This window comes from Stegostoma tigrinum, chromosome 18, assembly GCF_030684315.1.
Source record: "Stegostoma tigrinum isolate sSteTig4 chromosome 18, sSteTig4.hap1, whole genome shotgun sequence".
Taxonomy (NCBI): domain Eukaryota; kingdom Metazoa; phylum Chordata; class Chondrichthyes; order Orectolobiformes; family Stegostomatidae; genus Stegostoma; species Stegostoma tigrinum.
Window position 1 is genome coordinate 55,124,135 of NC_081371.1, and position 18,731 is coordinate 55,142,865.

The 18,731-nt window shown below is 42.9% G+C and overlaps 1 protein-coding gene across 2 annotated transcripts in view; it reads right to left on the bottom strand.

The window, feature by feature from the left end:
- The window catches only part of LOC125460853 (monocarboxylate transporter 2-like), a 318,309-nt gene extending 309,428 nt beyond the window's left edge, over nt 1-8,881 (bottom strand). For both annotated transcript variants that reach the window (XM_048548972.2, XM_048548971.2), the window contains exon 1: nt 8,763-8,881. The gene's annotated coding sequence lies outside the window, so the exon portion shown is untranslated. The remainder of the gene's footprint in view (nt 1-8,762) is intronic.
- Between the last annotated feature and the right edge of the window lie 9,850 nt (nt 8,882-18,731).

The following is an 18,731-nucleotide window of genomic DNA, read 5'->3' on the forward strand; positions in this document are numbered from 1 at the left end:
TTGTTAAAGAGACAGAGGGCATTGGGAGAATTAACTGTGTCGGTGGAAGGAGACTGGACAAGGAGGTAAACTTGAGTCAAGACAGGAAGACATCTGGATCAGTGGGACAGGAACAGGCTGAAACCCTCAATATGCCCATGTGTTTGTTCAGTATCAGCTGAAAACATTACTATCCAACTGATTTGGAGACAATGTTTCTGTTTAATTGACCACATAGCTGATAATAGTCTTTTCAAAAAGAAAACAAGAGTCGCTTTGCAATGCAAAATATTTTAGACATTTAAAATTCAATTTAATCCCACTTTACCCAAATCACTTGTGCTATGTATTCAAAGCACATCATCTGTAAAATGTGCAGAACATTTACTGTCAACATGCTCAGCCAGTCAAATACATTCAAACACAGGAATTACAAGCAAGAGTAGGCCCCCTGGCCCACCTAGACTGCTCTGTCATTAACTGAGATGATGGGTGCTCTAATTGCAATCTCAGCGTCACATTCATGTCCACTTCCTTGTTCATCGAGAATATACTTTTGCCTTAAAAATATGCAATGGCCCAGTCTCCACTATTCTCTAGGAAAGACACCTCCAAAGACTCATTATCCTTCCAACAAAAGAAAATCTTCCTCAGCTCCATCACAAATTTTAAAACTGTGTGCCCTAGTTCCAGAAACACAGGAGATCTGACAGCATTTGTGGTGAGAAAACAGAGTTAACCTTTCAAGTCAAATCATGACCCCTTCTACACTGGACTTGAAATGTTAACCCTGTCTTCTCTCCGCTGATGCTGCCAAACCTGCTGAGTTTCTCAAGCAGATTCTGTTCTGGTTTGTTTTAGATCTGCAGCATCCACTGTTTGTTGTTTTATTTATTCCGCTAGTTTTAGTTTATCCCATTAGTGGAAACTTTCTTTATCCTGTCGAGTCCCCTCAGGTTATGTGTTGCAATTAGATCACCTCTCGTTTTTCTAAACTCCAATGAGTACAGAAACTGACTGTTCAACTTTTCCTCATAAGAACATGGCATTACAGCCATATTTGACTGGGCAATGCCTCACACTTATCGATGGTGATGGGCATGGTGGACATAGAGATTTAAGAAGGTGGTTTGCTTGAGCGAAAAGATGATCGTTCTGGTTTGCTCAGAGATGGTAGGAATTGCAGATGCTGGAGAACTGAGCTATCAAGGCGTAGGGCTGGATGAACACAGCAGGCCAAGCAGCATCAGAGGACAAGGAAAGTTGATGTTTCTTGGATGGTCCTGGAATAGGGAGCAGCATTGGCAAAGACAAAGCCAACTGGCAGACAATGGAGAAGGCAGGAAAGGGGAGATGAGGGTTATCAGAGCAGCTATGAACTCATTGAATTCTGGGGCAGACTGGATGGACTGAATGATCCTGCTTCAGTTCCCACACTTATGTTCTCACAAGGCAGGACTGGCTAGAGCTTTACAGAATCTAATCAGATCTATGGGTAGATTAATAAACCACAGAGTGCTGAAGAACGTAAGAATCAGGAGCAGGAGTAGGCCATTTAGCTCCTCGAGACTGGTCTGCAATTTAGTACGATCATGGTTGATCTCATCCCGGCTCCACTTTCCTACCCAATTCCCCATAAACTTGCAAACCATTACTGATGAGAAATTAACAATCAATGGGTACACAATTAGATAGGCGACAATCAACCATGTTAAACCTGCTGTTAGACTGGTCATGTACGACACAAATAGTGTCGAATGCAATACTTAAATGCTCATCAATACCATTTTCAGTGAGCGAAAACATTGAGGACTGCAGTTTAAAAAAGGTTAGGCAGATGTTGCAATCTTTGAATAAAGATCAGTTATATTTTCATATTTTCTTTTTTATTTCCTCAAGATTTTTATGGCCTAACATCTAATGGCAACAATGAACCAGGCTACAATCCTGTATGCCTCATTAGAAATTGATGAATAGATGAAAATTTCTGCTAACACAATGTCCAAAGTGCAGAAAGGGATTCTGGGGAGAAGGCTATGACATGGTTGACAGAGTAGAGCGTTTTCCCTTTAGAGACATCATAGGAGGCGTGTCGGCAATTGAATAGGATGCCCTTCATGAAAAGAACTCAAAATCACACTACTCTATGGCTTCAGGAAGGTTTTAAAGAAGGGATAGATTCTTGGGGCTAAAGGACTCCAGGATATGGGAAGAAAGAGGGACGGGGGCTGAACTGAATGTTCAACTATGATCATATTGAATGGTGAAGCAGGCTCGAATGGCCTCTTCCTGCTCCTATTTCTTTTATGTTTCAGAATAAATGGCAGCAAGTGTCTTAACCATGAGACCGGAGTGAAGTCTGAATCTCCCAATGTGCATTACACTTCGTGAGTTCAGACTCAGTTATAGCTTAAAAGAATTAAATGGAAAACTGATAGTGCATTCTTGTATTCAGCCTCTGGTTGGGTTCATGTCTCTGAAATTTGTGAAAATTGCATGAATTCTACAAAGAAATGTTAAAAGGAAATAGCATGCTCTAGACACATAATTAACAGGAAAACCCAGATTGGGACTACAATCACAGAATGGTGCACTGAACAAACTCCCAGGTCATGGTAGCGAAATGGCAAAAAATTTTATGGACTGATATGTGAAAAATTGTATTCAAAGCTATGTAATGACATTCATGCTAGAAAAAGGGAAATAAATGATAAAACAAATCAAACTTAGAAGATAAAACCTCTGGTTTCAGTGCATACACATTAAAGAAATTAAGGAAGAGATAACAAAGTTACCATCAGGTCAATGTTAAAACTCAATGAAAAGGGAACAGTACAGCATGAATTCCAAATTCCGCCTCATTGAACTATGTGACATAGTAACAGGGAGACCTGCATACAGTACTTGTGGCACGATGGTAGTGACCCTGGACCAGGAGGCCCTGGCTCAAGATCCATTTGCTCCAGGGGTGTGTCATAACATCTCCGACTGGGTTGAATAGAAATAAAAATAGAATTCTTTAATAGTGCTTTTTTGAACTTCTATCTCATTGACTAATGATTAAGGTCAGACACTGTGGAGTTAGGGGGAAAATGGCCAAGTGGATAACAAGCTGGCTACAATACAGAATGCAGAAAGTAAAGATTTAGGGGTAATGTCATTCACAGAGATTTACAACTGAAGGGAAGTGGCCCTTACACAAGGGTCAGTGCTGGGTCCTGTTGATGCTCATCATTTACAGAATTGATTTGAACTCGACAACTGGAAACAGAGTTTCCAAATTTGAGATGAAACCAACTCTGGGGCTATAGAGGACTTAGTCAAAATATATGAACACATTAATAAACCACAGAATGGAGGAGTAATTGGTAGATTAACTTCAATATATGCAAATATCAGGCAATACATTTAGAGAAGAAAACAGAATAAAACCATACAGTGCTTGAAATGAGAGGGTATTATGGCTCAGTGGGCAGATTTATGCCTCTGAGCCAGAGGCTCTGGGATTGAGTTCTATCATTGGACTAGATAGTCAAGGACCATGCCTTCATAACACGAGCCAACAAAGTTATACATCAATTTGCAAATCCTCCCAACATCAATTGCAGGCAGTAAGATTGGGTGAAGTTCCTGGTCAGTATGTGATGGAAGGAAAATTGTGAACCTTCACTATCACTATTCACAGCTCCAGACTACAGCTTGCATGTAAGAAGTGTGTGAAGACACATCAATATGGACCCAGTGAATTGTAACACACCAACAAACCACTTGGAAATTAAGCGGCTAAATGTTATACCACAGATAGAGGAAATCAGTAGAAGTAGCAACACAGTCTAATGAGACTGTACAGGACACAACTGAATTTAGTTTTGGACGGGAATGAAATTGAAAAACAGAGAAGTTATGCTGGAAACGAGCAGCTGCTTAATTGGAAGGAGCTCTTGTGGTTCAGTTGTAATTTATTTTCCTCTGAGCTAGGAGCCCTGGGTTCGAATCCTGTTCCAGAGGTATGTCATAACATCTCTGAACAGGCTGATTACAAATTAGCCAGAAGCTTGATAAGGCCACATTTGCAGTTCTACCTGAATAATATTATGAAGTGGGAAAAGGCACTGGAGATGGTGCAGAAGTGCTTAGAACTGAGAGATTACTTGAGGGGTGTAGAGTAAAGAAAACATTGAGGGTGAAAGCAGAGCGATCATAAGGTTATGTAAGAATCTGCTTGTTTAAGCTTAGAGATGATTCCACTTGCAAGGTGAGGCAAGAATTAGAGGGGATAGATGATTGCAAATAAATAGAATTAAGAATTCAGAAGAAACATCTGTGACAGTGTTGAGATTGAGAAGTTGCTGTCTTCATGAGTAGTCAAAGAAAATAGAAGCATTCAAGCTAACATCAATACACATGAAAGAAGAAGAAATTGAATGATTTGTTGATGGACTTTGATGAAGAGGTTTGGGCGAATGCTTATATGAAGCATGAGTATTGTAATGAACCCACTAGTCTGAACGGATTATTACCATGCTGAAGTGCTTTATAGTCTATGTAACCATGAAGATGTGTGTTATCTGTTCTCAAGACACAAATTATAAATATTCCATAGCAATATAAACATGTCCTTCCAGTAGATAGTTTAAAGTTTGCATTTCTGCCACCACATATTATCCCCGGGCCTTCACAGATGGAACCTGTAACCAAAATATCACGAGGAACCCGTTCCGTGAGCAGTGATTTGGCAATTAAAGCAACCGTACAAAGAAACCGTATGCATCAACCCATGCAAGAGATAATTATACAGACATAATCTTACAAAAAGATACTGCTCGGCAAACAAAACTTTTCCCTTTGCCTCAATATGCATTATGTCTGTTGGGGAAAGTGTGCCGTTGCTCTGTACCACAACAGATGGTAACAGCATTTTTGGTCTGCAAACATATTGATTTTAGTATTCTCATATGGTGTTCAAATCTTTCTGTTGTTCTCTTTCTCAGCGACCACATTCAGCCCTACGTCTCTCTGGAAACAATTTTCTGCTTTCCTTTCTGCCCCTCAAATCCTCTACCTTCTACTGATATCATGTCATAGACATTACAGAGATGCCACTGGTGCTGATTTAGCCTGAGGGTTGCCATGCCTCAGGTGAGGGAGAGGTTGACAGGAGAATTCTTCATGGTACAGAAATTGAACCCATGCTGTTGTCATCACTCTGCATCATAAAGCAACCATCCAGCCAACTGAGCTAACCAACCCCAATAACACCCAGCTGGCTGATAAACCTTCAACTAACTTTGTCATGATAGGTTATCTGGCCATTGTGGGTTGAGGGACATGCCACATATAAATTTGCTGCCTGTATTGTAACTGGACCTACACTCAAAACTCGGTCTACAGCATGCACTGGGACATTCAGCCATTGTGAAAGTCGCTATATGAATATGAACCTTTACTTCAGTTCTTCGAAATAACGAGCAGTGGCTTTTTTTCTCGGCAATGTCCTTCTTTAGTAATGCTCAGGACAGCTGTATTTATGTATGTTATGGGCTTCCTAATAGCAAACACTCCTGAACTAAATTAAAAACTAGTGTCAGAAACAGAAGTTGCTTGGAAAAGCTCAGCAGGTCTGGTAGCATCTGTAAAGAGAAATCAGAGTTAACGTTTGGGTCCTGTTCTGAAGAAGTGTCCCTGGACCTGTGTTCCACAGTACTCCTCAGGACCTTACCATTTACTGTGTAAGTCCTACCTGGGTTTAACTTTCCAAAGTGCAATACCTCACACTTATCTGTATTGAACTGCATTTGCCAATCCTCAGCTCCACTTCCCCATCTGATCAAGATCTCTCTAATTTTGGATAACCTTCCTCGCTATTTCAAAGGGAATGGTGTATAAGAGTAGGGAACTTTTGCTAAAACTACACAACGCTCTAGGCAGACAACAGCTGGAACACTGTGAACCATTTGTGCTCCTATCTAAGGACAGACACACCGTAATTGATTGTAGTTTAAAAATTATCAGGCTGATAGCACGTATGGAGAGACTGTATAAAAGGTTGTGTAGGTTCAGTTGTACTCATTGGAATTGAAAAGAATGAGGAGTAACATTATTGAAACATACAAGATTCTTAGAGAATTTGACAGGGTAGATATAGAAAGGTTGTTTCCCCTTGTAGAAAGTGTCGGACCAGATAGTTTAATCGCAGAATAAGAGGTCGCCAATTTAAAACAGGAGGAATTTCCTCTCCCAGAGGGCAGTGAATCTATGAAATTCTCTTACCACAGAGAGCTATTGAGGATGGGTCATTATGTATTTTCAAGGCTGAGATAGATTTTTAATTTGTACTGGATTCAAGGGTGATGGAGAAAAGACAGGAACATGGAGCTGAGGATTATCAGATCAGCCATGATCTCATTGAACAGCAGGGCAGACCCTGTGAATTCTGCTAATATGTCCTATGGTTTTACAAGAAAGTACACCAAGGTAATTAAACATTTGATAACAATACAGGGGAGGCAATGCTGTAATGTCGCCCTACAAGTGATCCAGAGACCCAGGTGACTGTCGGTGAATATGAGTTTGCACCCTACCACAGCAGATGATGAAATTTGAATTCAATAAAACACCTGAAGCTGGGACACTAGCCACAAGATGATCATGTAGCTCCTGTTGATTTTGGGGGTGCTACATTTTTCTCACTAGTGTCCTTTATGTAAATTCTATGTGCCAGATTGGGGGTCACTTAGCTCAGTTGGCTGGACAGCTCATTAGCAATACAGAGTAACACCAACAGCATGGGTTCAATTCTCACCTCCAGCTGAGGTAACCACAAAACACTCCTCCTCAATCTCTCCCCCTGCAGTGTGTTAGCCCTCAGGATAAACCACCACAAGTCATCTCTCTTTAGTAAGAGAGCAGCCTTAAGGCAACTTTACCTATTATGTCCTGTATTCTTAGTCTGGCCTTCATGTAACTCTAGGCCCTTGGCAATGTGTTTGACTCTTAGAGTCATACAGCTGTAGACCATGGAAACAGACCCTTCCATCCAATTCATCCACGCTGACCAGATATCCTAAATTAATCCACTCCTATTTGCCAATATTTGGCTCATATCCCTCAAAACCCTTCCTATGCAGATGCCTTTTAAATGTTGTAATTACACCAGTCTCCACCACTTTCCCTGGCATTTCATTCCATACAGTCACCATTCTCTGTGTTAAAAAAACAGTTGCCCCTTAGGTCCCTTTTAAATATTTCCCCTCTCACCTTAAACAGTTTTGGATACCGCTAGCCTGGGGACTAACTGCTCTCTGGGAGCAAATAGAGATGGACGATACTTGTTGTACTAACCAGCGATGTCTACATCAGTTCTCTCCCACAGAAAGCTGCTAGCGCCAGTTCATCAGCTATATTCAAGAGGGAGCTGGATGTAGCCCATGAAGCTGAAGGGGACAACAGGTATGGAGAGAAAGCGGGAATGGGATACCAAGATTGCGTGGTCAGCCACGAATGGTAGTGCAGCCTTGAAGGGCTGAATAGTTTCTGTGTTTCTACAAATCTGTAAAGCAAATGACAACAGGATCTGAGGGAGATCATAAAGGAAAGAAAAAATCACAATCAAACTTACACTAAGGGGCGATCCACTCTGAAAACTGAAAACGAAAATTGCTGGAAAAGCTCAGCAGGTCTGGGGTATCTGTGGAGAGAAATCAGAGTGAGCTCGACCCGAAACGTTAACACTGATTTCTCTCCACAGGCGCTGCCAGACCTGCTGAGCTTTTCCAGCAATTTCTGCTCTGTTTTGTTTCTGATTTACAGCATCCGCAATTCTTTCGCCTTTTACTTTCAAAACTAAACGCTCCAAGCCAGTTATCTTCAATGGTGGAGATTTTTAAGCAGAAAAATAAACATTGCTGCCTGCCCTTCTTATACAGGAGAGAATAATTTGAATTGTAATGTGTGAAGATCGACTCAGTCCTGGAGACAGCCCACATAACAATCACGTTTGGGTCGTGTGAGCTAAAACATGGAATGACTATACAAGAGGGAAATAGAGCGATATGATCTCACTCTGGAGCAGCAAACCAGCTCTCTGAGCTGCAGCCCTTCCCTCTGACGCTGCAGAGGTGGAGATAAGAGTCAGCTGTAACAGCACACACTTCGACACAGTCAGAGATCACCTCGTCCATTCATTTCCAAACATACACACACACACGCTGAGAAATTGTAGCACGCTCACAAATGTATCGAGCGACAGATAGCCTGTTGTGTACAGCGTATGAAACGTGCACTTTTCACGCAGAAGACTCAAATGAAGTAAAACGTTGATGGCGCCGCGCAGGCACATTAGTCCTGAGCAGGGGCTGACAGTAAAACTGCAGATGGTTTATGAGTCAAATCCGCCCTGTCTGACAGGGGACAGAAATATCACTCACAGAATCACTGGAGGAGGACTGGGATTTAGAAATGGGTTCAGGCGCCCATTTGGGACACCATTAACGCCAGAGGGATTATCTCAGGGTTGAATTTGTCTATTTCCAGTCTTGACCCGCCGCTACACACAGACACACACACACACAGAGCGGCGGGGAAGTAGGGGGCGCAGACATCTCCCGGCTGCGTTTTGACCTTCGCTGATATTAACAAGTAGGAGATGAAATTTCACCTCCTCGCCAGCGGGGACCTGAAGCAAGGGGGAACCGAGACAAGCAGAGCTTAGCAGCATCTTCCGACCTTTCCTCTGCCTGCCCTCTCCGTCTCCCCCATCCCTGCTCCCCACTTCCAGCCCTTACCTGTGCCGCGTTATAAAAAGAGGGTTGTCACTTTCCGTCCCACGTTTCCCCTCTATCCCAAATGATGTGCTCAGTCCTGTCGAGAAACGTTGACGTTAAAAAGACGACGGCTCCCTCCACTGCCCGGCACTTTTTTCCCCTCCCCTCAATTGTGTTCTCCCCCACCCCATCTCTCTCCTCCTTCCTCCACCAACATGTCCCAACTCCTCCCTTTTCTGGGATCTGCCCTCAATGATGCAAGTTGAACGGAGCTGCAACTGTGAGCGGGCGTATCAATGTCACACAGTCTGCCCGCAGAGCACAAAGCCGTTCAGTGTCTAAAGAGGAGACATTTATTTATTTCCAGCAAAGGAGTCATTTGTATGTGTGTACATGCTCAGACATATCAGAGATTGCTGGTGATTTCCCAAAGACTCAGCACCAACACAGCAAAGTCTCAGGAACAGCAGATGCATTGTCCTCGATCTCTGCAGGAGAGATCTCAGCGCAGAAGGAGGTCATTCCTGTTGCACGATGACAAGGCAAACAGTGTCACTTTAATAAAGTCAGATTGTTTTACACCTCCAGAGCACATGGTATTCTCGTTTTTGCTTCGTTGGCAGTTCCTCGGGGTCGGAGCATGACTGGTTTCCACTCTAGAAGGGTGAGGAGTTCTGCTGTGTCTCAATAGTCCAATCCTGGAGACACAGTTGAGGCAGGATAACCAAGCGTGGAGCTGGATGAACACAGCAGGCCAAGCAGCATCTCAGGAGCACAAAAGCTGACGTTTCAGGCCTAGACCCTTCATCAGCAGGCTGGATTCTGTGAGCTCTTTCTGCTTCTTGTGCTTGGCTCAGGGTGGGGAAAATACGTGTTTGGTAGGCTTGCCTTCATTGGTCAGAACATAGAACAGCACAGCACAGTAAAGGCCCTTAGCCCATTGAGGGGCTATTTTCCCTGGAGTGTAGTAAGCTGAGGGGTAACCTCATAGAGGTTTATAAATCATGGGGGTCATAGACAGAGTGAACAACCAAGATCTTTTCCCCAGGGTAGGGAGTCCAAAGCTGGAGTGGCGAGGTTTAAGTTGAGAGGGGCAAAAGAGACCAAAGGAGCAATGTTTTGTCACAGATGGTGGTGTACATATGGAATGAACGTCCAGAGGAAGTAGTGGAAACTGGTAAAATTGCAACATTACAAAGGCATCTGGATGGGTACGTGAATAGGAAGGGTTTAAAGGGAAATGGGCCAAATGCTGGCAAATGGGACTAGATTAATTTAGGATATCTAGTCAGCATGGACTAGTTGGACTGAAGGGTCTGTTTCTGTGCTCCACTCAGTAATGTTTGAAGTAATTTCCATTTGTGAGTTCCAGATTAAATGATTGTAACATGTTGGTAGCATTTTGTATTTATTTAGTGAGGTTTTCAGAGTGTCCTGCAGCATTTCCTCTGTTCTCCTAGTGATGCTTACTATGACAGAGCATACAGTAGAGAAATTGTTTACTTGGTATTAGATATCTCCACACAAGTGGGCCTTGAACATGTGCTTCTTGGCTCAGAGGTATGTCCACTACCATGATTCCGCATGCATTCATTTTGAGAAAGTTAGATGGTTCACATGTGATGTTGAACTGTGTCACTACCCACCTACTCTTCAGTCATTCTAAGTGCAACTAATTTATTTTGGTGTGGTCGACCAGTTATGTTCATGAGACTTACAGTAAGCACAGGTCCAAGTCTATGTATACATCTATGCCATTAAATCAAAGTTAGTAGTTAGTTTTATTAATAAACTTCAAGACATCTGTCTCAATGAGATTTCAATTTGTAGCATATTTTACATGAGCTAATATACAGGGCAGCACTCTGACTGTTCCTTACTGGTAATGGTATCTGACCCCCCAGAAATCATACCATGTCATGGAGCACATCAATTTGGCCCATCACATCCATGCTCGTTCTTGGAAAGAGATGCCTTTGAAGCTTCCTCACTCTCTACACATAGCTCTGCAAATATCTTCAGATTTAAGTGAATGTCAGATCCCTTCCGAAAATCATTGTTGAACTGGTTTCCAACAACGTTTCAGATAATGAGTTCCAGATAGGCTTGCCAACCTTCTGGAGATGCTTGAGGGACTATCAGAATCCTCCCAGCAGTTACTGAACATTGAGATATTCTAGTGCCATAGTCTTCCATTAATTGACTCTGGCCAGTCACAGAGCTCATGTAACTGAAAGTGATCGACGATGTGTGATTGCAGGGAGTGCCCCTGTGCAGCCTGGTGATGTGGAATGTTTATCTTACACGTGTGCTGCATTCTCATGATATTTGCTACTGATCTTTTACCACCCGTAGCTGGCATTCAATGAGAACCTGAGAGTGAGTGCCAAGCAAGCCTCAGGATGCAGAATCAACTTGACCCAGAATCAAGACTCAATCAAAACAGAATGAAAGGTCAATGAGCCAGCTGCTACCAGGTAAATTTACAAAAGAAACAAATGCTAGAGCCAATGTCAGCAATCTGATTTTCCACTTGTCAGTCTACCTGGAAAATTCACTCTGTCACTGGCTTTGGATTCAAGTGATCATCGAAGGGACTTCTGCTGCCATGAAGTGGTCTGTCTTGGTTTGTCCTGTTCCTTCAGCACTGGTTTGGTTGGTAAATTTTGTATATCCTAGTAAATAATCTGGATGTTGGTATGAAAAAGTAATTCCAACCTTTATTTGCATGATATACATTGACAATCTTACTAAGAACTATCGTTCTCTGTTTCTATTTACAGAGTGTTACTTCCTTCTTAGCCTTTAGCCTTCTGCTTAAGTCAAACTAAAACCATTACTTAACATCGCTGACTGATTTATATTAACCCATTACCCCACAGCTACATTCTGGAAAATTCATACCCACCAAACTTTTTGATTTGATTTGACATATAGAGTCACAGAGACCTACTGCTCGGGAACAGACCCTTTGGTCCAATGTTTCCATGGCAACCAGATACCCTACATAAATCTGGCCCCCTTTGCCAACTATATTCCTCTTAACCCTTCCTATTCATGCGTCTTTCAAATGTTGTAAATGTACCAGCCTCCATCACTTCTCTGGCAGCTCATTCCATACACGCACCATCCTCTGTGTGAAAAAGTTGCCCCTTAGGTTCCTTTTATATCTTTCCCCTCTCACCTTAAACCTATGCCCCTCTAGTTTTGTACTCCCCCACCCTGGGGAAAAGACCTTACCTGTTTACCATATCCATGCCCCTTATGATTTTATAAACCTCTGTAAGGTCAACCCTCAGCCTTTGAAGCTGTAGGGAAAATAGCCCCAGCCTATTCAGCCTCTCCTTATAGCTCAAATCCTCCAAACTTGGCAACAACCTCATAAATCTTTTCTGAACCATTTCTAGTTTCACAACATCCTTCCTGCAGGAGGAAGACCAGAATTCACGCAATAATACTACAAAAGTGGCCATGTTTTTAAAAAATTCATGCACGGATAGAGGGCGTCATTGGCTAGGCCAGTATTTAATGCCCATCCCTAATTTCCCAGAGGGCAGTTAAGTCAACCACATTGCTGTAGGCCTGGAGTCACAAATGGCCATACCAGGTAATGATGGCAGTTTCCTTTTCTAAAGGACATTAGTGAACCAGTTGGGTTTTTCCAACAATTGACAATGTATTCATGGTCATCATTAGACTCTGAATCCCAGATATTTTTATTGAATTCAAATTCCACTGTCTGCCATGGTGGGATTTGAACTCCTCGGATGCAGTTCTTTCTGAGGAAGAGTCACTAGACCCGAAACAGTAAGTCTGTTTTTGTTCTTCACAGATGTTGCTAGACCAGCTGAGATTTTCCAGCAACTTTGTTTTTGTTCCTGATTAACATTTGAGAGGATGTTTCAAAGTCTGACAACAGCAGGGAAGACACTGTTCTTGGATCTGTTGATACATGTATTCAAACTTTTTTATCTTCTGCCCAATGGAAGAAGGTGGAAGAGAGTATAAACAGGATGGGAAGGATGTTTGATTATGTTGGTTGCTTTCCTGAGGCAGCAGCAAGTATAGATCGAGTCAATGAATAAAAGACTGGTTTGTATGATGGACTGGGCTGTGTTCATGACTGTCCATGTTTTCTTGTGGCCTTGGGAAAAGCAATTGCCAAACCACTCTGTGATGGACCCAAAAAGGATGTTTCTATGGCGTATCCATAAAAATTGATAAGAGTCTGAATAGACACGCTGAATTTCCTTATCCTCCAGAGGACGTAGAGGCATTGTTGTGCTTGAAGGCTTTAGTGGACTCTAAGCCAGACCTCAGCTGGGAGAGAAAGCCCTCAAATGCCTCAAACAGGATGCGAGTGAGGGCTGCTTCCATACTGCTGTTGTTAGCTTATGGCATTCTCCCGTGAGCAGTGAAAACTGCAAAAATTGAATTGCCAAAGGTTGAATTAGAAATTTATTTGATTGATTTGTGCAGGAAAATGGAATTGAAGCCACAATCAGATCAGCCATGATCGTGTTGTAGCACAGAACAAGCATGATGGGCCTAATTTCCTGCTCATGTTCCGATTCTTATGATCATATAATTCTAATCTTCAGACCAAGACAAATTGATAGAGTTGTACCTAAGGTTGTTAGCTTACCTTGAAGGTAATGCTTTCACTTCTGATTTCGATGGTCATAGAGTCATATCTCACTCCAAGATTTCATCATGTGATCTACTCAGTCACTTCATCATTGCATGAACAGTGAAATGGCAGAGTTGATGTCTGTCATGTATCATACTGAAATAAAAAGCATTTCCTACCTGTTCTGGTGGAGGTAAAAACTCCCACTCTATTAGTGGAGGAGCAGGGAAGATGTCTTGTATCCATCCCTCAAAAAACATCAACAAAGCAGATTATCCAGCATTTTTTCTCATTGTTGTTTGTGAGACCTTGATATGCAGCCAAATAGACCAGCCAAAATGCTCTTAACTACAGCAACTATATCTCACAGGTGGCTGTGAAAGACATTAGATTTTTGAGTAAACCACACAGTCAGGAAGGAGAGACCATATCCAGAAGGAGAGGCAACCCAAGTGCGCCTTGGGAATTCAGTGCGGAGGGATAAAGGTCTTTTAGCTGGTTTTTTTTTGGCTCATAATTTTTTTTTAACAAAATAAATTGAAGCCCAGCAAAAGGGCCCCAATAAAAAACATAGAACATAGAACAATACAGCGCAGAGCAGGTTCTTCGGCCCTCAATGTTGTGCCAACCTGTGAACTAATCTAAGCCCATCCCCTACGCTATCCCATCATCATCCATATGCTTATCCAAGGACTGCTTAAATGCCCCTAATGTGGCTGAGTTAACTGCATTGGCAAGCAGGGCATGCCACGCTCTTACCACTCTCTGAGTAAAGAACCTGCCTCTAACATCTGTCTTAAATCTATCACCCCTCAATTTGTAGCTATGCCCCCCGCCGTACTAGCCGATGTCATCATCCTAGGAAAAAACTATCACTGTGCACCCTATCTAATACTCTGATCATCTTGTACATCTCTATTAAATCTCCTCGTAGCCTTCTCTCCAATGAGAACAGACCCAATTCCCTCAGCCTTTCCTCATAAGACCTTTTCTCCAGACCAGGCAACATCCTGGTAAATCTCCACTGCATCTTTTCCAATGCTTCCACATCCTTCCTGTAATGGGGCGACCAGAACTGCATGCAATGTTCCAAATGTGGCCGCACTAGCGTATTGTACAGTTGCAGCATGACATCACAGTTCCAGAACTCAATCCCTCTATCAATAAAACTTAACACACCATAAGCCTTCTTAACAGCACTATCAACCTGGGTGGCAACTTTCAGGGATCTATGTACATGGACACCAAGATCCCTCTGCACATCCACACTACCGAGAAACTTTCCATTGACCCAGGATTCTGCCTTCCTATTATTCCTCCCAAAGTGAATCACCTCATATTTATCTGCATTGAACTCAATTTTCCACCTTTCAGCCCAATTCTGCAGTTTATCCAAGTCTCCCTGCAACCTGCAACATTCTTCCACACTGTCCACCACTCCACCGACTTTCGTGTAATTGGCAAACTTATTATCCCATCCACCAATGCCTGCGTCCAAGTCATTTATAAAAATGACAAACAGCAGTGGTCCCAAAACAGATCCCTGTGGCACACCACTAGTAACCGGACTCCAGGCTGAATATTTTCCATCAACCACCACTCATTGCCTTCTTACAGAAAGCCAGTTTCTAATCCAAACTGCTAAATCTCCCTCAGTCCCATGCCTCCGCATTTTCTCCAATAGCCTATCATGTGGAACCTTATCAAAGGCTTTACAGAAGTCCATGTACTTCACATCAACTGCCCGACCCTCATCCACATGCTTGGTCACCTTCTCAAAAAATTGAATGAGGTTTGTGAGACACAACCTGCCCTTGACGAATCCAAGCTGACTATCTCCAATCAAATTGTTGCTTGCTAGATGATTATAAATCCTATCTGTTATAATCCTTTCCAAAACTTTTCCTACAACAGACGTAAGGATCACAGGTATATAATTACCTGGGCCATCTCTACTGCCCTTCGATAACAAAAGCACAACATTTGCAATCCTCCAGTCCTCTGGTACTAAACCTATAGACAATGAGGACTCAAAGATCAAGGCCAAAGGCTCCGCTACCTCCTTCCTAGCTTCCCAGAGAATCCTCAGAAAACCTCATACTGCCCAGGGGATTTATCTACCTTCACACCTTCTAGACCTGGTAAGACCTCCTCCTTACTAACCTCAATCCTTTTAAGTCTAATAGCCCGCACCTCAGTCTTCTCCTCTACAATGTTTTTCTTTTCCTGAGTGAAAACAAATGAATAATATTTGTTTAGCACTCCTCCAATCTCCACAGGGCCCACACACAGCTTCCCATTTCTGTCTTTGACTGGCCCTATTCCTACCCAAGTCAACCTTATATTCCTTACATACCTATAGATATATTCCTTACATACCTATATAAAGCTTTAGGGTTCTCCTTTATTCTACCTGCTAATGACTGCTCATGTACCCTCCTTGCTCTTCTTAACTCTCTCTGGAAATACTTCCTAGCTAATCTGTAACTCTCCATTGCCTCATCTGAACCATCTCGTCTCAACGCCACATAAGCCTCCCTCTCCTGCTTAACAAGAGATACAATTTCTTTAGTAAACCATGGCTCCCTTACCTTATCACTTCCTCCCTGCCTGACAGGGACATACCTATCAAGGACACGCAATATCTGTTCCTTAAACCAGCTCCACATTTCGATTGTCCCCATTCCCTGCATTTTGCTACCACATTCTATGCCTAATCACACTATAATTGCCCTTCCCCCACCTGTAACTCTTGCCCTGTGGCATGTTCCTATCCCTTTCCATCGCTAAACTAAACGAATTATGGCCACTCTCTCCAAAATGCTCACCTACCACTAAATCAAACACTTGGCCTGGTTCATTACCAAGTACCAGATCCAGTGTGGCCTCTCGTCTTGTTGGCCTTTTGACATACTATGTCAGGAAACCCTTCCTGCACACATTGGACAAAAACTGGTCCATCCGATGTACTAGAGTTAGAGCATTTCCAGTCAATGTTGGGGAAATTAAAGTCTCCCATAATGACCACCCTGTTCCTTTCACTCCTGCCCAGAATCCTCTCCTCCACATCCCTGGAACTTTGCGGAAGCCTATAAAAAACTCTCAGCAGTGTGACCTCTCCTCTCCTGTTTCTGACCTCAGTCCATACCACCTCAGTAGACAAGTCCTCGTCAAAAGTTCTTTCAGCCACTGTTATACTGTCCTTGACTAACAAAACCACACCTCCCCCTCTTTTACCACCTTCCCCGATCTTTATGAAAGATCTAAACCCTGGAACCTGCAACATCTGAAGAGTGACATCACCTGAATTATGCTGAGACCAGACCCCTGTGGATAGGGCTTTAAACTAAATAGTATTGGGTGGGTTCAGTTGCATGGAAAATTCAGGAAAAGGTTAAAGAAGGTGAGGGCCCAGTAGTTTCCGGGACAAGTAATTGGACAGAAAGAATGGAAATGGTCAGTAATCTAACTGACCAGGCACAGCAGAAAAGGGGACACATATGGGAAGGGATAGCAAGGTGTAGACCTGGATGAACACAGCAGGTACCAGATCTCAAGAATAGGAATTAACAGAATGTCTATGAGATGGTTTCTTTGGAGCGGCTTGTGCTAGAGCCCCCAAGGGAGCAAGCAATTCTGCATTTAGTGATGAATAATGAGTCTGACATGATTTGAGACCTTAAAGAGAAAGAAATCCTCAGGGGCAGAGACCATCTTATGATACAATTCTCCCTGTAGTTTGAGAGGGAGAAGCTGGGATCAGATGTGACGGTGTTATGGTTGAGGAAAGGTAACTACAAAGACATGATGGAGGAGCTGGCTGGAGTTGATTGGAAGGGGAGCCGAGCTGGGAAAATGGTGGAGCAGCAGTGGCAGGAGTAGCTGAGACTAATTTGGGAGGCACAGCAGAAATTCATCCCGAGGAAGAAGAAGATTACTAAGGGGAGGGTGAAGCAACCATAGCTGACAAGGGAAGTCATGAATAGAATAAAAGCAAAAAGAAAAACATTCAATGTGGTGAAGGTTAGCGGGAAACCAGAGAACTGGGTAGCTTTAAAAAAAAACAGCAGAGGATAGCAGAAAAAGAAGCTTGATCATACACATTCGCTCACTCTAACTCTAGTGCACATTAACACTACTGTATGACAATCTTCTGTTTGTTTTTGGATGAGGCTTTAGACAGAAGCCAGCGTGAAATATCCTACACCCTTACTCAAAGTAAAGGTCTGCCAGTGGCCCTGGTCAACAATCATTCTTCAAACAACACACATAGTGTACGATATTGTTATGATTACATTGTTGTTTGTTGGACATTGTGGCGTGCAAAAACCCAGCCGTGGACAAAGAAATGGCGAATGGAGTTTAATCCTTGTAAGTGTGAGGTGCTGCACTTTGGGAGATTAAATGTTAAGGAAAGGTATAGCTAATGGCAGGAACCTGACCTGCATTAATATACAATGGGATCTTGGGGTTCAAGTCCATATCTCCCTGAAAGTGACCACATAAGTAGGTAAAGATGATGTCTGTCATGCTAGCCTGTACTGGTTGGGGAATTGAGTACAAGAGTCCGGATGTCATGGTGCAGCTTTATGACACTTGGTTGGGCAACACTTAGAGCACTGCATTCAATTCTGATCGCCGCATTACAGGAAGGATGTGGAGGCACTGGAGAGGATGTATAAGAGGTTTACCAGGATGCTGTCTGGCTTGGAGCGTATGAACTAAAAGGAGAGACTAGGAAAACTCAGGTTGTTTTCTCTGGAGCGATGGAGGCTGGGGGGACACTAGAAAGAAGTCTATAAAATTATGAGATGCTTAAATGGGGTTGATGATCAGAATCTTTTTCCCAGAATTGAAATGTCTAAAATCATTCATTTAAGGTGAAAGGGGGAAACTTCAAAGGAGATGTAAAGGGGCAAGATTTTTAAAACCGAGTATGGTAGAAGTGTGGAATGCACTGCCAGGGGTGGTGGTGGATGCAGATCTGACAGGGATGTTTAAGAGACATTTTGATAAATGCGTGAATATGCAAGGAATGGAGGGATATGGACCTAGGGCAGGCAGAAGGGATTAGTTTAATTGTGTGTAACTTTCAGCCAAAGGGCCCATTCCTGTGATAGAGATAATGGGAAGTGCAGGTGCTGGAGAATCCAAGATAACAAAGTGTGAAGCTGGATGAACACAGCAGGCCAAGCAGCATCTCAGGAGCACAAAAGCTGACGTTTCAGGCCTCGACCCTTCATCAGAGAGGGGGATGGGGAGAGTGTTCTGGAATAAATAGGGAGAGAGGGGGAGGCGGACCGAAGATGGAGAGAAAAGAAGATAGGTGGAGAGGAGAGTATAGGTGGGGAGGTAGGGAG